The 23,648-nt window shown below is 46.7% G+C and overlaps 1 protein-coding gene and 1 pseudogene across 8 annotated transcripts in view; one reads left to right on the top strand and one right to left on the bottom strand.

The window, feature by feature from the left end:
- Positions 1 to 23,648, top strand: part of snx29 (sorting nexin 29) — an 880,052-nt gene that overhangs the window by 427,484 nt on the left and 428,920 nt on the right. The gene's annotated exons all lie outside the window — the stretch shown is intronic.
- LOC147110609 (uncharacterized) lies at positions 1,834 to 7,123 on the bottom strand (annotated as a pseudogene).

The following is a 23,648-nucleotide window of genomic DNA, read 5'->3' as shown; positions in this document are numbered from 1 at the left end:
TTGTCATGCAGTCAATGGATGGTGACATCGAATCTCAGACTGCTCTCATGCAGTCTCGGCTTGATGCCACGCAAGCTCTAACTGCTGCCATCATCGCTGGGTCCACCACAGCCCACCGGGGATCTCACGGTGTCGCAGCAGGCCAGCAATCTGTGCTCCAGTAGATTGGTAGGGATGCTAAAGTGCTGCCCCGTGGGAGTGGATCAGTGGAGCAGGAACCTGCTGTCCTCTCTCAGGATGACAGCATTCCTGATCTCAACACTGCCACTCCGCCATTGCACTCGTTGCTGCCTGTCATCCAGCCAGCCTAGACTGCCACCGCCCATCCTGAGGTGGCACAGTGTAGAGCCGGGCCTTGCAGGCCCAGAGCTGGTAGAGGGCGTCCTGCATGGCCATCTATAGTCTTTGGCACCGACACGCAGCAGCTTTCCACCAGCCCTGCTGTAGCCACTGGGGAAACAGGAGCAGTAGATTAGGGAAAGGCACTGTAAAGAGGGTTTGCACAAGGGTGATTAGTTAATATTGTTGTTGTATATATGTGGTTCCTGAATTTGGATAATTTTATTATTGGAATGTTGCAGATTTGGAGCTGTGTCTCATTTCAGCTATGGGGTGTGGTATGGAATGAGAAATTGATGGAATGATGGGGACTGGATGAGCAACCGGGAAGTGGGCTCAAATTCATTGGAACCGAAGTCTGATGAGGCGGTCATGGACCGCCCTTCCACAAGGCCGATTGAGTGGCGGCCTCCTCCATTGCTGCTGTTCGTGCTCCTTGTCCTCGTCCTCGAGGTCTGGCTGCAGGAGGTGGCAGAGCTCTGTGACCACGTCCTTGGTGAAGCGGAGCCTTCTAACACACTGTTCCTTAGTGAAATTGATGTAGGAGAAATGCTGCCGGAATACCCTGTGAGGGTAAGGCCTCCTGTTGAGAGCCCTGTTGGCCCTCCTCCCTCTGGCCACATTTTGCAATCTTGCTCTCGGCCTCTGCTGCCTCCGACGTTGACGCTGGAGGATGAGGTCCAGTGCCAGTCCAGCCCCCATTAAAGTATGGAAATGTTGCACTTTAAAATCTCACCTGAATGAAAATGAATAATTTTTCGGAGGCAGAAGACTCCTTCAAGTGAAAAACGCTGAAATCGCTCAAAACGCCTGTTTGCCTATGTCAAACTGACAAGGCAGCATTCTTTGCCAACTAAAAATAAACCGGATGTTGACACCATTATATAGCGCTCTCCAGCGCTCACCCGACTGCATACCACCTCCTCTACCTGTCGTTGCTAACAGCAGGCAGAGGGTGAGTGTGAATTCCTGAGCCGGGGCGCTGCGCAGCCGGATGACGTCACGATCTCCAGCCACAGCAGAGCACGGCGCTAGTGGTTACCACCACCGCAAACCTCCACTTCAATTTTCGCGGACATCGGTACTAGCGCCGCACCCGGTCGCTATGCTGGGTGTGCCCCATTACCGCCCCCCCGGAGGCGCTAAAGTACCGAATTTCTCCCCCAACATTTGCGAATGAAAAGGCCTCGGGTACATTTTCCATGTTGGAGGCGTCAGGCAATGATCGAGGCACAATTGCACCATTGCTCATGATGCTGTATCCAGAAGGAGCAGCTGCAGGTAGCTTGGTCCATTCCATCTCATCTCCCAGTCCTTGCTGCCAGTTGTAAATCTGTCATTCTAGCCAGTCGAGTCGTCGCTGGAAAATCTCTGTTCCGCTGTTGGTCAAGATGTGCTGTAGCCGATGTGTGATGTCTGCAGCTATACGGTACTTCTCATGGCTGTTGAGGGCCCGTGGCCAGGCTTCGGTAACAACAACTCCAGGAGCAATGTCTACATTAGAGCGTAGCCAGGATGATCGCCAATGGTTGTCAGGGGAAGTCTCCCCAGAGACAAACCCAAATGCCTCTGCACTACGATAGCATGTTTGCAGGGCAACAAATGCTGAATCCAGAAGGTGCAGCTGCAGGTAGTTAGGCCGTCATGTGTCTGCAGAGTGTACTCCCGGTCACCAGAAGTCACAGTGACTGTGTCTGCTTCCTGCTGCTTAACGCTTACTGTATACATGTTACATGATTTTCCTGCATATGTTTCACCGTGTAATTGGTGAACTCTGCATAGAAGGATTGTAGATCTGCAGGAGTCTCTGCAACCTGCTTGAAAGAGGTCTTCTGTAAAAATGTGGTATAGGAGCGCTCCCCATCCAGGACCTTATTGTGGAGGGCCAGTGACTCAATGCACTCCTACATGGATGAGGAGGAGTGGAGCAGGTGTTTTATCTTGCCATTCTCCGACTCGATCCGATTATTGGTGTTATTCCTGAAAGTTAGAATGGTACTTCAGGAATATGTGACCCACATCTCCTTCTGCGGAACCCAGTTCATTGCAAGATACTCCTGCAGGAGTGGGTGAAGCTGCCCAATCTTATCTACACACTGGGCTCGATTTTCCAAGCCCGAGGAGGCGGGTATGGAGGCGGGACAGCATGCAAAATCGGAGAAATTGGGGGTGGGTGACAAACCCGCCCCCAACCCGCCTCCGTGCCCTTTTGCCAGGAGGCAGGAGGATGTGCAGCTTCGGGTCCCGTCTCCTGGAGGCGGGAACGGTTTTAATCCTTTTAACTGCCTGTTAACAGGTAGTTTACAGGCAGAAAAAGGGATTAGTGCCATTTTACCTTCACAGGTGAAGGCTTCCCGACCTCGGAGAACCCGCCGGGTTGGAGGAGACGTGGAGGAGGTCTGCGGCGGTCGGAGGCACCTGGAAGTAAGCTGTAGAGGTGAGTGATGGGTGCAAGTGTGGAATGGTAAGTATGCAAGGTGAGTGACAAGTTTAAAAAAGTGTTCACTTACCTTTTTTTACTTCTGTAGCCTTTAGCCGTACTGGACCGGGAGAGCGGACATCCACCTTGTCAATTTCAGGTAATGGCTGATGGATCCTCCGATCCATCAGACATCTGAAATTTACTTTTTTACAATGTTTTTTCAGTCCTCACCACAAAAACTAATCAAACTCAAGAGAATGTCAGTGTTTGACAGCTTCACAGAGATGTCAAACGCTGTCATTTCTTCTTTCAAGAAGTCTTGACAGATAGCACGTCTGACGTTGACGTGATCGGTCAGTGACTTCTTCCCTAATTGGCTTGCTGAGCCCGCCAGGCAGGCTTAACAAGCTCAATCAGGGGAAAATCCCTCTGAATGGTCAGGCGAGTATGGAGGCGGGATATTGACACGACAAGCAGCAGCCCCGCCTCCAAGTCGCCTCCACTGACAAAATCCAGCCCACAATGTCAGTTTCTCCTCTGATGCTAAAACACATGTAAAGCACTAAGCCTAGTAATCACTTGTTTCTGAAATTGGAATTGATAAGATGATGAATTGAGAAAAATAAAACTGATATGAGTTGCTGTTTCAAGCCCTCGAAGGGAAAATTGATCTGAAGTTTAAGGGGACAGTCAAATTTTCATTAAAAGAAAATGGACACTGCTATCGTCAGCGAACGTCCCTACTTCTGACCTTATGATGGAGGGAAGGTCATTGATGAAGCAGCCGAAAATGGTTGGGCCTAGGACTCTGCCCTGAGGAACTTCTGCAGTGATGTCCTGAAATTGAGAAAATTGGCCTCCCACAACCACAGCCATCTTCCTTTGTATTAGGTATGACTCCAGCCAGTGGAGAGTTTCCCCCCTGATCCCCATTGAATGCAATTTTACTAGGGCTCCATGATGTTAAGGGCAGTCACTCTCACCTCTCCTCTGGAATTCAGCTCTTTTGTCCATGTTTGGACCAAGGCTGTAATGAGTCTGGAGCTGAGTGTTCCTGGTGGAACCAAAACTGAAATTTTCCAGTTCAGGGCGAGAGCAGGAAACTGCACCCATACAGTCAGTGCCCTTAGACTGTCCTGGTGGGGGACAGAGGTGTAGAGGGTTTGGATATCCATGGTGAAAAGGAGACTGTTGGGGCCAGGAAGCAGGAAATTGTTAAAGTGGCGCAGGGCGTCGGAAGAGTCGTGGATGTAGGTGGGAAGAGACTGGACAAGGGAGCAGAAATAGAGTCGAGTTAGGAAGCCATCAGTTCTGTGGGGCAAGAACAGGCTGAAACAATGGGTCTACCAAGGCAGTCTTATATGTGGAATAACAACAGAAAATGCTGGAAAAACTCAGCAGGCCAGGCAACATCCGTGGAGAGAAAATAGAGTCAACGTTTCAGGCGAACCCTTTGTCAAGAAAAGAAGCACAGGAAATGAAATAGATTAAGAGGCCAGGCTGGGAGAGAACAAAAGAGAAGAGACATTAAGAGGTATTCAAAACGAGACGAGATGGTGATAGGACTAGTGGAGACAAAAGACGGCTGTAGATTAGGTGTCTTATATGTGGATCTTGCGAAGGAGGTAGAAGCGGCCTGTGTGGGTTTGGAGGACTACGAGGTTGGCAGCCATGGAGGGAAGATCACCAGAGGAGATGAGGTTAGTGACAGTCTTGGCAACGATAGCTTGATGTTCGGTAGTGGGGCCAAAGTCCAGGGGGAGGTAAGAGGAGATGTTAGAGTTGACGTTCAGCTTCCGCAAGATAGAAGTTGGTTCGCCAACCAATAACAGCACCATCCTTGTCAGCAAATGCTGTTGTTCAGAGAGATTTAGGTGTCCTCGTACAGTAAGCAGAAAGTCAGCATGCAGGTACAGCAAGCAATTAGGAAAGCAAATGGTATGTTGGCCTTTATTACACGGGGTTAGAATACAAGAGTAAAGACGTCCTACTGCAATTGTATAGAGCCCTGGTGAGACTAAAATAATTGCCCTCCTGAAGCAGGGGAAGAATGCTTGTGCAGCCTCCAGCTACCGCCCAATCTCCTTACTTTGCACCTATTGTAAAGTGCTGGAGAGGCTACTACTCCATAGACTAGCCCCACTTCTTCGAGCTAACCATTCCTAAGGAGCAAGCGGGCTTCCGGAGCGGCTGTAACTGCTGCGACCAAGTGGTAGCTTTAACAACGCACATCGAAGCAGGCTTCCAGCACCAGCTCAAGATCGCCGTAGTACTCGTGGACCTGTCAGCGGCGTATGACACAGCATGGACTGCTTTTCAAGCTCTCTACCATTTTACCCTGCAGAACAATGATCCATCTTCTCAACTCAATGCTTAGCAACCGACGCTTCCGTATGTACACTGGCACCCAGAAGAGCAGATATAGGACATTGAACCACGGACTCCCACAGGGTTCTGTCCTGGCACCCATATTATTCAACGTTTATATCGGTGACCTGCCCGAAACAAAGTCCCGCAAGTTTGTATACGCTGATGACATTGCCTTGGCCTCGCAAAACATGAATCTGTCCATCACCGAGGAGACCCTGACCAGCGATTTACAGGGGATGGAGGCCTACTTCCGCCAATGGCGACTTCGGCCAAATCCACAAAAGACCGTCACTTCGACATTCCACCTCAACACCCATCAAGCAAATCAAGCTTTGAAAGCCTCCTTTTGCGGCGCAGAGGTAAACCATGCCAAAAACCCCTCCTATTTAGGAGTCACGCTTGATCGCACCCGTCATATAGACAGCATCTCCAGAACCTTGGGAAGAAACTAAAGAGTAGGGTCAACTTGCCGGATTTACATGGGGAGAAGACGCTCAAACCCTCCGTACGGCAGCACTCGTCCTGGTGTACTCTACAGTGGAGTACTGCTCTCCGGCATGGCTCTCAAGTCCACGTGTCAAATCTGTTGATGTCCAGCTAAATTCTACTATGAGAATTATCACTGGTACGCTTTTATCGACGCCAACACCTTGGCTGCCCGTGCTTGCAAACATCACACCACCACACCTACACCGCGAATATGCAGTCTCCAGAGAATACAACCGCTACACCAGCAAAGATATGCTGATCCAGGCCATCTTGAACAACCTACCACCAACCCGGCTCAAATCTAGGAGGCCTATTTGGACCGTCGCCGAAGCCCTTCAACGATCTCCCCTCAGCCTTGATGACCAATGGTGAAATGCTTGGAAGAACTATGACATACGGAATGGATTCCTTATAAAGGACCCCACACTGCAACCTGAAGGATCAAACCTTCCTCGCAAAACAGTGGACAATCATCAACCACCTCAGAACCAGTCATGGTAGATGCTGCCACCTTCTCCATAGATGGAAGATTAAAACATCCCCATCATGCGATTGTGGAGCTCCTAATCAGACCCTGGAGCACATCATTGAGCACTGCCCTCAGAGGAAATTCGCAGGCAGCCGACAAGATATCCACGCTGTTGCACCAGAAGCTTTGGCCTGGATATCTGACTTAGATATTGACATTTGATTTGCTTTGCTACTACCATACAAAAGAAGAACAGGGAGTGCAATGAAGGTTCACCAGACTGATTCCTGGGATGGAAGGATTGTCCTATGAGGAGAGATTGAGTAGACGAGGCCTATATTCTCCAGAGTTCAGAAGAATGAGAAGTGATCTCATTGAAACATACAAAATTCTTACAGGGCTTGACAGGGTAGATGCACGGAGGATGTTTCCCCTGGCTGGGGAGTCTAGAACCAGAAGTCATAGTTTCAGAATAAGGGGTTGGCCATTTAGGGCTGAGATGAGGAGAAATTTCTTCACTCAGAGGGTGGTGAATCTTTGGAATTATCTACCCCAGAGTGCTGTGGAGGTGCAGTTTTTGAGTATATTTAAGACAGAGATTGATAGATTTTTGGATATTAAGGGAATCAAGGGCTATGGGGATATTGCAGGAAAGTGGAGATCAGCCATGATCTTATTGAATGGCGGAGCTGGCTTGAGGGGCCGAATGGCCTATTCCTGCTCTTATGTTCTTATGGTCTATGGGACATGGTCTCAGGATAAAGGATCAGCCATTTAAGACTGAGACGAGGAAGAATTTCTTGACTCCGAGGCTTGCGAATCTTTGGAATTCTCTGCCCCAAAGTGCTATGGATGCTGAATTGTGCTGTGTGACAGTATTACAGGACGGTATCTCAGTGTGGGACAGTATTACAAGATCGTATTACAGTGCTGCCGATATCAGCGATCCCTAAAATTGTGATGTCAGTGAGTGTGTAATGCTCAGTGGACGCACGATCTGGGAGACTGTAGTTCACCGTTCAACTTACCGGCATGCCTTAAGTGCGAAGAGCTGAGCAAGCATTGACAGGCAGGAAGGAGACTCCAGTAGGGGTATTTAAAGGGATCATCAGCACTCACTTGCAGCTCTGTGCAACTTTCTGCAACTCCAGCAGCTTTATAAACTTCTTTCAGGGTTCTAAGGTAACAGGGAGTGTTGTTGCAAGTGGAGAACGCCTTCATTCTTATTTAAAGGCTTCTGCTCACAGTCCTGGGGCTGTACTGGCAGTCCTCCCTCGTGCCCACGTATCTTTGGGGGGGGGAGGGAGCGAAGAAAGCGAGAAGATGCACACAGAAGGAGGAGGGCCAGGAGGGGGCTCAACAGGAGGCTTTACCCACCTCGGGTCTTCCGAGAGCACTTCTCATATATATTTAAGCAAGGAGCAGTGTATTAGGAGGCTACGCTTCACCAATAAGGTGGCCACAGAACTCTGCCACCTCCTGCAACCAGACCTACAGCCTGACAGCAAGGCGAACACAGCTCTACCAGTGACCGTCAAGGTCACCGTGGCCCTCAATTTCTTCGCCAGCGAACCCTTTCAGTCTGCAGCAGGAGACATAGAATCATAGAATAGTACAGCAAAGAAGGAGGCCATTCGGCCTATCAAGTCTGCGCCCGCTTTTTTGAAGAGCTATCCAGTTAGACTCTGTACAGCAGGCAAAGGGATTACATTGTCTTTTCTCTGAACAGAAAGAAGCTGGACGAGCGCGCATGAGGATGAGGAGGCAGGAGGGAAGAGGCAGGCATCTAGCCAATCCCCCTTCCGGCCGGGCTGTCCATGAACGCCTCATCAGACTCTTGATTCAACTGAATGAAACCCCAGATCCCAGTTGCTCAACACATCCCCAACATACCATCCCTCTGTCACGGAATATCACAGCCTCCTCCTGGGCACAAAGCTTAAACTGAGAGCCACCGCCACAAAAGATTCCAAACATAATTAATAAATTGATCTAAAATCAACTGACACATAATTACACTTACGACATTAACTAATCACCCTTGTGCAATCCCTTAGTGCCTGTCGTTCGGGTGCCCTTTCCTGATCCCAAAGTGGCTAAAGCATGGCAGATGGAAGGCTGCTGAGTTTCCGTGGATGAGACTTCAGATGGCCTTGCAGGATGACCTCAAGCAAATGTGGCCATAGAAGGCCCGACTGTAGACTGCACCACCTCGGCATGGGCGGCAGCAGTCTTGGCTGACTGGCAGCGGCAAGGGCAATGGTGTAGTGGCAGTGATGGGAACAGGAATGCTTTCATCCTGAGAGAGGACAGCAGGGTACTGACCCACTGCCACTCCCCTGGGGCGGCACCTCAGCATTCCTACTAATCTGTTGGAGCAGAGCTTGCTGGGCTGTTGAGACTCCCTGCAACCCCGGTCGACGGTGAGCAACCCAGCTACAATAGCAGCAGTCTGAGCTTGGGTGGCAGCAAGCTGAGATGGCATGAGAGCAGTCACAGCCTGCCAACCTGATGAGCTGGAATGCTGTTTTGATCGTGGCATGCTCTGTAGCCCTAAATGTGAGTGGAGGCCGACGGTTTTCTTAGTGACCTATTCGGACCGCGAGCACGTCACCCTGTTCTGCCGTACTCACGCACTTGCTGGAACAGCACAGGGCACTTACAAAGTAATCACTCTTGCACCTGCAAAATATATAGAGATAAGACTTGCATTTATATAGCGCCTTTCATGACCTCAGGACGTCCCAGATTGCTTCACAGCCAATGAAGTTATTTTCCTGTTGTAATATAGGAAACGCGGCATCCAATTTGCGCACTGCAAGCCTCCACAAATGAGAGATTAATCAGATAATCTTTTTGAGATGTTGGTTAGGGAATAAATAATGGCCAAGACACCGGGGAGAACTCCGTTGCTCTTCCAATAGTGCCACGGGATCTTTTACACCAACCCAAGAGGACACATGGGTCCTCGGTTTAACATCTCACCCGAAACACGGCACCGCTGCCTCAGTACTGCCACTGGGAGTGTCAGCCTGGATTATGGACTCAAGTCTCTGGAGTGGGACTTGAACCCACGTCCTTCTGACTCAGAGGCAGGAGTGCTACCCACAGATCCTGTGGGGAGATAGACACTGGGGACCATTAGAGGCCAATTATTTTCAAAGTTAGCCACTTCCCTCCACAGCCTATTGCTACCGAGCCCTCCCCCAGCTCACCTGCCTCAGCCTTTTCACCTCTTGCCAATTTCCTCCACCTTTCCCCACACAGTCCTCCTTCTCCTGCCCTCCTCCCCCTCCCTCACTTGTTGACTAAACTCCCCCGCTCCTTCCCATGTGACGTTATCCCCCGCCCCCGCTCCATCCCATGTGTCATTACCCCCCCAACCCCGCTCCCTCCCATGTGCCGTTACTCCCCCCCCACTCCTTGTTTATGTGATGTTACTCCCCCTTCCCCGCTACTTGTTTGTGACGTTACTCCCCCTCCTCGCTCCATCCAATGTGACGTTACTCCCCCCTCCTTGCTCCATCCAATGTGACGTTACTCTCCCTCCTCACTCCATCCAATGTGACGTTACTCCCCCTCCTCGCTCCATCCAAAGTGACGTTACTCCCCCGCCTCGCTCCGTGCAATGTGACGTTTCTCCCCCTACGCTGCTCCTTGTTTATGTGACGTTACTCCCCCCTCCTCGCTCCATGCAATGTGACGTTACTCCCCCTCCCCTGCTCCTTGTTTATGTGACGTTACCCCCGCTCCATCCAATGTAACGTTACTCCCCCTCCCCTACAAAAACCGAGGATTCCTCGCACATAGGCCCTCGGCTCAATCCAAAGCAGTTTCGGTGTTGGAGGGACCCGACTGACATTGGACTTGGCGCAAAACCGCACTGTCATTTGTGTATGTGCAAATCTTTTCAATCAGGTCCACGGTGTGACGTAGCGAACCGGAAGCCGCTCATGCGTAGAATGCCACAGCGCAGCAGGAGTCACTCCGAAGATGAAATTGCTTCAGAATGATAGCCTTCACTGGTTAGACTGTAGCAAGTATAGAACTATTTTTAACCACGTTAAAAAGTCATTATTTATACACCTTCACTGCGTGTTTCCTTGTTGCCATTTACTGTTGCTGCCTGTGCACATTTTCTCTTTCTTTAAACTGTCCACACCACTTGATCCTGTCGCAGCTTAATTACAGACAGAAATTGAGACTGTATTTTCATAGCGGTAACTATCTGTAATATGTTGAGGTTTTTATCTTATATAGCCTGGAAATATTTTAGTTTAATTTATGATGTGCTATAAAGTTACATTTAACTCACAAAGGATTAACTGCCTGATCGACACAAGCTATCGGGAGGTTGCTCGGGACAATCTAGGTGAAGCAGCTATCAAAATTGAAAACTCGTTCCTATCTCTTCAGTTCTGAGGTAATGAGAAGCCACTGAACTGATCCCAGAGCTGTGTGCATCTTTAATACTAGAATGGCCTTTATTCAGGTTTTCCCCGCTGTTGAATCTCCAGTGACCATTACTTGAATTGATGATTATTTGCCATGGCTGCTTGACTAACTCTGAGCCCAATGTCTGAGGCCAACATCAAAATATCTCATAAAATCCATTCAGTTCTGCTCCATGGCACACAAAAATCTGATCTAAAACAGCATTGTTAGTTCAAAAGTTTTATTTAATAGCTTAAACTGTACAAAATGTTAAAACTGATACCTCACAGTTGCTGTAAATTTTCTGTCTGGATTATAACAGTACACTTTAGTTATTACAGTTCCACAGACGCAGGAAGGAAGCCATCAAGTCCCATGACCCATCTCTCCACATACAATTTTCCTCTAGCAGGCACAGCTCCTTTGTTGTTTTCTACCTGAGTAGGGAAAATGCTAGAATCTATTATTAAGGACGTGGTAACAGAGCACTTAGAAAATAATAGTAGGATTGGGCAGAATCAACAAAGATTTATGAAAGGGAAATCGTGTTTGATAAATCTGTTGGAGTTTCTTGAGGTTGTAACTAGCAGAATAGATAAGGGGGAACCAGTGGATGTGGTGTATTTGGATTTTCAGAAGGCATTCGATAAGGTGCCACGCAAGAGGTTATTAAACAAAATTAGGACTCAAGGGATTGTGGGTAATATACTAGCATGGATTGAGGATTGGTTAATGGACAGAAAGCAGAGTGTAGGAATAAACAGACAATTTTCGGGTTGGCAGGCTGTAATTAGTGGGGTACCGCAAGAATCAGTGCTTGGGCCTCAGCTATTCACATTCTACATCAATGATTTGGATGAGGGGACCAAATGTAATATAAATTTGCTGATGATACAAAGCTGGGTGGAAATGTAAGTTGTGAGGAGGATGCAAAGAGGCTTCAAGGGGATATAGACAGGCTAAGTGAGTGGGCACGAACATGGCAAATGGAATATAATGTGGATAAATGTGAAGTTTAACCACTTTGTTAGGAAAAATAGAAAAGGAAAATAGGAAAAATATTTTTTAAATGGTGCGAGATTGGGAAATGTTGGTGTTCAGAGGGACCTGGATGCCCTTGTACACGAATCACTGAAAGTTAACATGCAGGTACAGCAAGCAATTAGGACAGCAAAAAGGCCTTTATTACAAGATTTGAGTATAAGAGTAAAGATGTCTTACTGCAATTATATAGGGCCCTGGTGAGACCACACCTGGAGTATTGTGTACAGTTTTGGTCTCCTTAACTAAGGAAGGATATACTTGCCATAGAGGGAGTGCAGTGAAGGTTCACCAGACTGGTTCCTTGGATGGGGAGATTGTCCAATGAAGAGAGATTGAGTAGACTAGGTCTATATTCTCTAGAGTTTAGAAGAATGGGAGGTGATCACATTTAAACATACAACATTCTTACAGGCCTTGACAGGGTAGATGCAGGGAGGATGTTTCCCCTGGCTGGGGAGTCTAGAACCAGGGGTCACAGTCTCAGAATAAGGAGTCAGCCATTTAGGACTGAGATGAGGAGAAATTTCTTCACTCAGAAGGTGGTGAATCTTTGGAATTCTCTACCCCAGAGGGCTGTGGAGGCTCAGTCGTTGAGTCAAGACAGAGATCGATAGATTTTTGGATATTAAGGGAATCAAAGAATATTGGGATAGTGCAGGAAAGTGGAGTTGAGGTAGAAGATCAGCCATGATCTTATTGAATGGCAGAGCAGGCTTGAGGGGCCGAGTGGCCTACTCCTGCTCCTATTTAATTTTTTCATTGCGTGTGATGTGGATTGTCCTGGTGAATTCTGGGCATTGCAGTTCCACAGGAGCAGGATGAAAATGGCAAACCATATGAGTTAACTGTCTCTCTCTCACTGTTCCCCATTTCCCGCGTCATACACACGCACCCGCACACAGACCATAGGAGCAAGAAATTCATGAATCTGTCTGGCTCTCTCGTCTTCCCCTTCTCTAAGTGGCAGCTCCAATGTTGTAGAAAGTAGAATTTAAAAAAAAATTGAAGAGGAAAAAAAGGAGAAAAAAGCAAACGTGAAAAGTAAGAGAGAGAAAAAGACAAAATGTGAGGGAGGAGCGAGAGAGAAACTAAAAGGAAGGAGAAAGATGAAAAGGAGGGGCGACAGATGAAAGTAAGGAAAGAGGAGAGCGATCGGAGGAGAGAGGGAGACACAATGGAGAGGGAGGAAAGTGGCACATGGAAGAGAGATGAAAAAGAGAGGAATAAAAGGGAAGGAGAGGAGAGAAAAAGATGAGGGTGAGAGAGAAAAAGATGAGGGTGAGAGGAAGGGCAGAGAGATCAATGGGAGGGAGGAAGGGAAGAAAGACACATGAGAAAGAGATAAATGGGCAAAAAGGAGAGGGAGGGATAGACAAAAGAGAGGAAAGAGATAGGTGAAAAGAAAGTGGGAAACAAAAGTGGAGCATTGCGGTGGAAGATATTAAGAAATAGAATCTGAAGAGTGAGAAACAAAAGAAAGAAACACAGAAGTGAAGGAGGAGAGAGAGAAATATTTTTTCTGCAGACTTACCATGACCAGTATCATTAGCTAGAGGGGTGTCAGAGGATGAAAATCTTTTGTTGGACCCCAGCCTGCAAAGTTTGAGAACCAGTGAATCAGATAGTTAAGTCTCTTGTCAGGAATGACAATTAGCTTTCATGAACCTTGAGATAAGACATTTAGGCAGGGTATTCTATGGTTGGACATTCATGTGTGGGGGGCGTCTGGTGTCCTCAACATTATTTTGTCAGTGATTGTGTCTGTGGGTTGCAGTAAAGGTTTTATTTTAAATGAGTTTGCATAGTTTCTGCCAAGTTTGAACCCACGGTACAAAGCCTCCTCAATTTGGCACAAATGACAGTCTTATTTAAGCCACAAGAATGACTGATATTAGGAAATTGAAATAAAACACTGGGGGGGGGGGGGCGCTAAATTCGGTTGATTTGCGCCTCCCGTTAGCGCCTAAGAGAGCGCTAACAGGGCGCAAATCAACTAGCGCCTGGGCGTGGCGCCGCTAACGCCTCCCGCGAAATTCAGTGGGAGGTTAGCGGTGGTGCTGCGCCGCCGGCGATGACGACATCGCTGTGCGCAGCACCCCGCTCACGCCCCAGCTGTAATATTGGGTGGCGCCCCCGACTTACCGCCGGACGCTATGGGGTCAGGGGGGCCTACCTGCGGCTGGAGCGGCGTTAATTAAAGGGGAGGTGGTGGGCAGCCATTTTTGTTGCTGGCCGCCTGTCAGCACCTGCCCCCATTGCTGTCCCCGGCCCCCGTGAAGCCACTCCGCGGGGTGCCGGCTGCTCTCCATGAGCCCGGCACTCCTCTTGAGTACCGGGCTCGTTTGCCGGCACTCCTGATTTCTGGTGGCCCAGCTGGACGCCAGGACGCGCTGCGCCAGGCCCCGCCCCTTTAAGAAGGGGAGGAAGGCCTGCAGTACCATGGCTCAACGTGCGTGGCGCTGCAGCACGTAGCGCTGTGATATTGGCTCGCAGCGCCCCAAGAGGGACGCGGGCCGCTACCTGGGAAAATCGGCTGTGGGGGCGCTAACTTTTTCGGGGTGCTAAAATTAGCGCCCTGGCGAAGGTAAACCGGGAGTTACCCAATTTTTATCCCTTGAATAATAAGGGCAGCTCTTCTGAGGTTAGGGTTAAGGTGTGTTGTTTAAAAAGAGTAAAGGAGGGTTTACTCTGCATCAGGCTAATGCTATGCTTGATCTATGGGTACTTGATGTTGACACTGAGTATCAAAAGTAAAAAGGCGTTGCATTCCTTTTCACTGACATTCTTACCCGATGATTGCAAAATTTACCTCAGAGTTTGTTTCAGTGGTGTGAACGGGACGTTATGTGCTGGTTTTGAGAGTTTTGTTTGCTGAAGTCTGATATGGCAGATGTCCTTGTTGTTTACTTAGGAAGGTTAACAATAGACCACCAGCTACGGTGACAGTGTGCTCCTATTGATTGAACATGTTTTACTTTGCCAGTGACAGAATGATCCCCTTTGAATAGTGTTGACGCAGATTGCTGATGGCTGTTCCAGAGATGTTCAATTTGTCTCTGAGATTGTCTGAAGCACTGCAGAGCAATTAATGATGAAAAGTCCCTTCAGTCGAGACAAAGGAGGGCTGAAAATCAGAGCTCTGATTGCTACTCTCCTAAATTCAGAACAAAATGAATGTGTAATTAAGGTTTAAATCATTGATACTCACTCATTTAAAGAGGCTTGTGACTGAAAATTACTCCTATTTAATACATTAACAATATACTTTTGAACACGTTTGTATTTTACCTTCGGTGTACCAGTTTCATATTTTTTTAATAGTTGTTCATCATGTTAGCTGCCATAGTTCACAGTAATATAATTATTTACCCTAAGATATTCTTCATGAGTTTACAAAATGAATTGGTGATATGCACATCTAATTTTGTTGTAACAAACTCTTAAAGCTCTGCAGCACAATGATTTTATTTTCATGTTTTGTAAACCCATCCGAATGGACAGCTTCTCATATGTGACATCCTCATCCATAGCCTTAAATAATCAAATCCAATCCCTGTCCTTGAGTGTAGCCATGATTTTCTTCAATCATACCTAGAGAGTGGTTAGAATGTGGAACTTGCTACCACATAGAGTGGTTGAAGCGATTAGAATAGATGGGGAGGCTAGATAAGGGAGAAAAGAATAGAAGGATATGCTGATAGGGTTAGAGGAAGCAGAGTGGGAGGAGGCTCGTGTGGAGCATAAACACCAGCATAGACCAGTTGGACCCGAATAGCCTGTTTCTGTGCTGTAAATTCTATAATAGACTCACCAATAGCTGCGTAGAAAACATTCCCCAAACCTGAAGTTCCTTGGAATTCAAGCAAGTAGAACCAATGGAACAAGTCAGCAGTAGCCCAACAGTATGGAGAGGAGGGTAAATTCAAACACTTTGCGACTGGATACCAACCCATGTGGACTTCTACCTACTGTACTTTTAAATAAAGCAGAATATTTCATGTTTGCTTTGGCTAAACTGTATTGTGAATCCAAACTAGTATATGATTAGCTATAAACCAGAACTCAAAATATTGCTCTTATTGTTTTATATAGTGTGTGATTGATAAACTATTCACAAGTGTGGCATACATCAATAAAATATTATTTTCTCCTGCTTCTCAACATCAACAACACCAACTTGCATTTATATAGCGCCTTTTAATGTAGAAAAGCCTGCTAAGATTCCATTTCTGAATTTAGTTGCAAACAGTCTGGTTCAACCTGAGACTGTGGCCTAGGAGGGATTTGGAATCGGTGGTGAGGGTATAGATTTTGTGATGGGGGCTAAAGACGACAATTTTGGTTTTCCCAATAACTGGAGGAAATTGCAGCTCAGAATCACAGAAATCACAGAATCACAGAAACCCCACAGTGCAGATAGAGGCCATTTCGGCCCATCGAGCCTGCACCGACACATATCCCACCCAATCCCCATAACCCCTACACCAACACATATCCCACCCTATCCCCGTAACCCCACGTATTTAATCCCCCTAACACTAAGGGTCAATTTATCATAGCCAATCAACCTAACCCGCACATCTTTGGACTGTGGGAGGAAACCGGAGCACCCGGAGGAAACCCACGCAAACACGAGGAGAATGTGCAAACTCCACACAGACAGTCGCCCGAGGCCGGATTCGAACCCGGGTCCCTGGCGCTGTGAGGCAACAGTGCTAACCACTATGCCACCGTGCTCATCCAGGACTGGATATCAGACAAGTAATCTGACAACACAGTGACAGTGGACTGGTTGAGGTAGATGGTGGAGAAGTAGAGCCGGATGTTGTCATCATACATGTGGATTCTGACCCTTCAGATGTTGTCGCCAAGGGGCAGCAGAGGAAGAGGAGATGAATAAGGATAGATACTTAAGGGTAACAGTGCAACGGTGGGAAGAGATGCCTTTGCTGGTGATGCTCTAGCTGTGATCAGATAAGTAAAAGTGGAACCAAGTGAGGGGACTGTGACTGAGCTGGACAAAGGAAAAGAGGTGTTGGAGGAGGCCAACCACGTCAAAGGCTGCAGAGCGGATGAGGAGGGACAGTGCACTATGATCACAGTCACCGAGGATGTCATTTGTGACTTTGATAGGGGGCATTTCAGTCCTGTGGCAGGAAAGGACACCTGATTGGCGAGATTCAAACGTAGAAAGGTGGGTACACATTGGGAAGGTGACAACACAGTCAAGGGATTTGGAGAGGAAAGGGATTGAGGAGGGTGTAATGGCAGTTTTGAAAGGGAGGGGGGCAGTGCCAGAGGAACAATTTACAATGTAAGCTAACATGGGGACCAGGAAGGTAAGTTGGGTGTTCAGTAGGTTCGTGGGAATGGGGTCTAGGGCATGAGGGGCAATAGGAGATAAACTAGAGGAAGACATGGGTTCCGGACTAGGGTGGTGGGGGGAGCCTTTGGGGGAATTTGGCTCAATGAGGAAGGAGGGATGTGGCAGAGGCAACTCAATGGATGGCCTCAGTCTTTGTGACAAAGAAGGTCATGAGTTCCTTGTACTTGTTGGAGGTGAGGGTGGACGGGTCAGGTGAGAAGGATTTAAGAAGACTGTTGGTATTGGAGAAAAGGACCCCTTCTGATCCTCTGATTCCTTTCCTATTCAGTTATGCTCGTGGTGATGGATGTATGCATTCATATTTTATTTTCCACGTTAGCATTTTGACGACATTACCTCGTTTTCTGTCAATTTATACCATCTTCTTCATCATCCTGGCCTGAAAGCTCAGCAGCTGAGAGGCTGGGTCCTTAGGCCTCTTCCCTGCCAGTGGAGTTGCCAAGAGATGTCAGTGACCACCTGGGGTGGCTGAGTTTTCCTTTGCTCCTGTTTGAAGACTCTTCCACTTGGTGTTTAACTGCCCAATAAAGCTCACATGAGAATAGTGCAGGTGCAACTTGAATCTGTGTCTCCCTTCATCTCTTATGCCTAAAGCATTTTGTACTTGAATATTAACTTGTTGATGTATTGGATTTTTACCAAATGTGGCAACATTTTTATTCATGAAATTTCTGGTTGCTTTAAATATTAGGCAAGCTGGAAATCATATATCTGTTCATCTTTGCACCGTTAAACTCAGGGTTGAATTAAATAAATAAAATGCTGGATATCTGAGACAAAAACAGACAACTCTGGAAACAAGCACCTGCAGAGAGAAAAGGGCAGTGAACAGTTTTGACAGTATTCTTCAGAACTGAAGACTGCCGAACAAGCCTGTATATTAATAGAATCAGAAAAAAAGGAAGCAGGAATAAGGAAAAGAAACACACAAGCAAACAACTGATGCTATAATCATAAAGAGGAAGTTATTGGGCCAAATGATAAGAACATAAGAAATAGGAGCAGGAGTAGGCCATATAGCCCCTCGAGCCTGCTCTGCCATTCAATAAGATCACGGCTGATCATCTACCTCAACTCCAATTTCCTGCCTGATCTCCATATCCCTTGATTCCCCTAGAGTCCAAAAATCTAACTTTCTCAGCCTTGAATATACTCAAAGACTCAGCATTCACAGCCCTCTGGGGCAGAGAATGTCAAAGATTCACAACCTTCTGAGTGAAGAAATTCCTCCTCATCTCGGTCTTAAATGGCCTACCCCTTATCCTGAGACTATGCCCCCTAGTTCTAAACACTCCAGCCAGGGGAAACAACCTCTCAGCATCTACCCTGTCAATCCCCTTCAGAATCTTGTAATTCCAATGAGGTCACCTCTCATTCTTCTGAACTCCAGAGAGTATAGGCCCATTCTACACAATTTCTCATCATAGGACAGCCCTCTCATCCCAGGAATCAATCTAGTGAACCTTCATTGCGCTGCCTCCACGGCAAGTATATCCTTCCTTAGATAAGGAGACCAAAAGTGTGCACAGCACTCCAGGTGTGGTCTCGCCAAGGCCCTGTACAATTGTAGCAGGACTTCCTTACTCTTATATTCCCAACCCCCTTGCAATAAATGCCAACATGCCATTTACCTTCCTCATTGCTTGCTGTACCTGCATGCTAGCTTTCTGTGTTTTTTGCACAAGGACACCCAAATCTCTCTGAACACCAACATTTGAAAGTTTCTCACCATTTCTATTCTTCCTACCAAAGTGAATAACCTCACATTTCCCTATATTATACTCCATCTGCCACCTTATTGCCCACTCACTTAGTCTATCTATATCCCTTTGCAGACTCTGTGCTCTCCTCACAGCTTACTGTCCCACCTAGCTTTGTATCGTCAGCAGACTTGGATACATTACACACGGCCCCTTCATCTAGGTCATTAATATAGATTGTAAATAACTGAGGCCCTAGCACTGATCCTTGCGGCACCCCACTAGTTACAGTCTGCCAACCTGAAAGAGATCTGTTTGTCCCTACTCTGTGTTTTTGTCCGTTAACCAATCCTCTATCCATTACCCCCAACTCCATGAGCCCTAATCTTGTGTAATAACCTTTTATGTGGCACCTTATCGAATGCCTTTTGGAAATCCAAATATACTGCATCCACTGGTTCCCCTTTATCTACCCTGCTAGTTACATCCTCAAAAAACTCTAATAAATTTGTCAAACACGATTTCCCTTCCATAAAACCATTTTGACTGTGCCTCATAAGAACATAAGAACAGAAGAAATGTAGGCGATTCGAGCCTGCTCCGTCATTCAATGAGATCATGGCTGATCTTCTGCCTCAACTCCATTCACCGGCCCTATCGCCATATCCCTTGATGCCCTTACTAGTCAGAAATCTATCGACTTCTGTTTTGAATATACCCAATGACTGAGCCTCTACAGCCCTCTGAGGTAGAGAATTCCAAAGATTCACCACCCTCTGTGTGAAGAAATTTCTTCTCATCTCAGTCCTGAATGTTATGATTTTCTAAGTGCCCTGATACCACTTCCTGAACAACAGATTCCAGCATTTTCCTGATGACTGATGTCAGGCTTACTGGCCTGTAGTTCCCTGTTTTCTCTCTCCCTCCTTTCTTGAATAGCGGTGTTACATTTGCGACCTTCCAATCCGCTGGGACCGTTCTATAATCTAGGGAATTTTGGAAGATCAAAACCAAAGCATCCACTATCTCTTCAGCCACCTCTTTTAGAACCCTTGGATGTAGGCCGTCAGGTCCAGGTGATTTGTCGGCTTTTAGTCCCGTTAGTTTCTCCAGTACTTTTTCTCTACTTATATTAATTATGTTAAGTTCTTCACCCTCATTAGACCCTTGGTTCCCCATCATTTTTGGTATGCTTTTTGTGCCTTCTACTGTGAAGACAGATGCAAAATATTTGTTTAACATTTCTGCCATTTCCTTATTCCCCATAATAATTTCTCCTGTCTCAGCCTCTAAGGGACCAACGTTTACTTTTGCTACACTCTTCCTTTTTACATACTTGTAGAAGCTCTTACAATCTGCTTTTATATTTCTTGCTAGTTTTCTCTCATTCTATTTTTTCTCATCAATTTTTTGGTCATGCTTTGCTGGTTTCTGAAACTCTCCCAATCCTCAGGCTTACTAATATTCTTCACACCATTATAAGCTTCTTCTTTCAATCTAATGATATTTTTAACTTCTTTAGTTAGCCACAGTTGGCTCACTTTTCCCATGGAGTTTTTGTTGCTCAATGGAATGTATTTTTGTTGAGAATTATGAAATATTTCTTTAAATGCTAGCCACTGCTTATCTACCGCCATACCCTTTTAATCTATTTTTTTCAATCTACCGTAGCCAACTCGCCCCCTCATACCTATGTAATTGGCTTCATTTAAGTTTAAGACTCTAGTTTCAGACTTAGGCAAGTCACTCTCAAACTTAATGTGAAATTCTATCATATCACTCTGCCCCAGAGGATCCTTTACTATGAGATTGTTAATTAACCTTGTCTCATTACACAATAAAAGATCTAAAATAGCTTGTTCCCTGGTTGGTTCCATGACGTATTGTTCTAGGAAACTGTCCCGAATGCATTCCATGAACTCATCCTCCAAACTACCTTTGCCAATTTGATTTGTCCAGTCTATATGAAGATTAAAGTCCCCCACGATTATTGCATTACCTTTGTTGCAAGCTCCTACTATTTCTTGATTAATATTCTGTCTAACGGTATAGCTACTGTTAGGGGGCCTATATACTACTCCTACCAGTGTTTTCTGCCCCTTGTTATTTCTTATCTCCACCCATACTGATTCTACTTCCTGATCTTCCAAGCCAAGATCCTTTCTCTCTACTGTCTTTATGTCATCCTTTATTATCAGGGCCACTCCCTCTCTTTTTCCATTCTGCCTGTCTTTTTGAAACATCAAGTACCCTGGAATATTTAGTTCCCAACCTTGGCCACCTTGCAACCACGTCTCTGTAATGGCTATTACTGTAGATCAAACCCATTTATCTTTATTTGTGCCACTAGTTCATCTATCTTGCTACGAATGCTTGGTGCATTCAGATAAAGAGCCTTTAATCTATTTTTTTTTAACATTATTCCCTGCTTTGACCTTATTCTCTGCTGTGCTGCTACCGTTAAACTCTCTGTCCCTTCCTGTCACATTCTGCTTATTTTTACCCAAATCGCAACACTGCTCTATTGACTTGACCTTTCTCTTTAGATTTCTAAATTTCACCTCACCTGACCCCTCCCTCCCCTTTTTTTTAGTTTAAAAACTATCTAGATTGTTAGTTGATACAAAAGACAATCTCAGACAGGCAATAGACAAATGTTAAAGAGACAACCCTGAGCAAATAGCTTAGATAGTGAGAGGCTCACCAAAGAAAAGCGAGAAAACGATGGAAAATTGAAATCAAGTTAGTTGTAGATCATTTAACCCATCTTTTCTCTCTGAAGATGCTGACTGACCTGTTATATGTTCCCAGTATTTTTTTACTTAAATAATTTAGATTTCATTAAAATTTAACCAAATTTCTAAGTTATATACTTGTATAAGACATTAGACTTTTGTTTTCAAATAGAAGTGTGTGTTGATAATTTAATCCCTTAAAAATTGTGCTAATCATCTTCGGTTCTGGAAAAGTCCAATTTATATTATGTATAGTTACAACATTCCCCACACCAATTGGAATCCCATCCAATTAAGCTGGTGATTCAGCTGTTTACATTGGCACATAATAAATGTGGGTTTCCACCCTCCCCCCCCACCTTATTATCTTGATGAGAATGCATCTACAACATTACAGTTGCCCTGTAATTCTATGCGATCCTACTATAACCGTAGTTGAGGTCTTTTTCCGCATCCTAACACTGTAGGAGCAACATCATATTAATGACAGATGAGTGTACCCTTGGGCAAGGCGAGAGCTGTGAGCACTATCGGTTTTCTTGGATTACCAGCTTCACTTAGATGGAGGAGACTGCCTCCAGAGAGCTGAGCATGACGCAAAACATGACTGATTCTATGCTACAACACAATTTGAACATTGCAACATGTCTCTATGTATAATAGATTCCACCCAAGCACACATGCCTTGTACAAAGTGAAGACACCTCTTGGTACTGTAGTGAACTATTTTGTGCTTGTGGCTATATATAAACATTTTCACAGTGTGAAATATTCATTATATTTGTAAGATTATTGACTAGATCCTGGGGGAAAAATTCAGTCATGCCCCATTCGGGGCGCTAACTTCGACGGGGCACTACTTTTAGCGCCCCGAAAAGGTTAGCGCCCCTGCGCCCGAAATTGAATGGTAGCGCCCCAAGCAGGAGGCGGGGCGCTAATGGAAGCGCTCCCCCTCCCTCTTGGGGCGCTCCCATTGAATATCGCGGCGCTACGTGCAGCAGCGTCACGTACGTTGGCATGTCGCGCCGTGGTACTGTAGGCCTCCCTCCCCAATTAAAGGGAAGGGGCCTAGCACGGGGCCCTGCTGGACTACCGGGGAGCGGGGTGCCGGTATAAGAGTGCCGGGCTGACCGATCGCGGCCGACACCTCGCAGGAGGAGGCGAGAAGGGGCAGGTGCCAAAAAAATTTGGCTGCCTGGCACCTGCCCTTTAATTTATGCTGCCCTGGCCGCAAAAATGCCACCCTGACCCTGTCAGACATAGTGTCTGGCAGTAGGTCAGGGGGCACAAGCCAAGTTTGCGGGTGGGGCACAAGCCAAGTTTGTGGGTGGGGTGCTGCGCATGGCAATGACTCCATCGCTGGAGACGCAGCACCGCGGGGCGCTACCGGCTACCGCCGTCACTAACCTCCCACTCAATTTTGCGGGAGGCGTTAGCGGTGCTGTGCCTGGGTGCTTGGCGTCCCGTTTGCACCCCCTCAGGGAGCTAATGGGAGGCACAAAGCATCCGAATTTCCCTCCCCCTTTAAAAGGCTGTGTACAACTACATTTTTATTAACTCCTCTCTTGAAGGTGGCGACTCATGCTAGGGCGACTGCTGTCCTCTGGTGCGTCATCTAAGTTACTATTATTCATGTCTAAACTTTGACAGCATATGTCGGCAAGCTGTTCTACCAGGCTGTAGCCATCACAGCCAAGCCTTATTCTGTTATAGAATCATAGAGTTATACAGCACAGAAAGAGGCCCATCGCGTCCGCGCCGGCCATCAAGCCCTGTCTATTCTAATTCCATTTTCCAGCACTTGGTCCATAGCCTTGTATGCTATGGCGTTTCAAGTGCTCATCTAAATGCTTCTTGAATGTTGTGAGGGTTCCTGCCTCTACCACCCTTTCAGGCAGTGAGTTCCAGATTCCAACCACCCCCTGGGTGAAAAAATGTTTCCTCAAATCCCCTCTAAACCGCCTGCCCCTTACCTTGAAACTATGCCCCCTGGTTATTGACCCCTCTACTAAGGGGAAAAGTTCCTTTCTATCTACCCTATCTATGCCCCTCAATTTTGTACACCTCAATCAGGTCCCCCCTCAGCCTTCCCTGCTCTAAGGAAAACAACCCCAGCCTGTCCAGTCTCTCTTCATAGCTGAAGTGCTGCAGCCCAGGTAACATCCTGGTGAATCTCCTCTGCACCATCTCCAATGCAATCACATCCCTCCTATAGTGTGGCGACCAGAACTGCACACAGTATTCCAGCTGTGGCCTAACT

The sequence above is a fragment of the Somniosus microcephalus genome, chromosome 11 (genome assembly GCF_052327205.1).
Source record: "Somniosus microcephalus isolate GS21.2 chromosome 11, FLI_Smic_1.0, whole genome shotgun sequence".
Lineage (NCBI taxonomy): Eukaryota > Metazoa > Chordata > Chondrichthyes > Squaliformes > Somniosidae > Somniosus > Somniosus microcephalus.
Note: the sequence above shows the minus strand (reverse complement) of the source record. Positions and strands in the feature narration are given on the sequence as shown.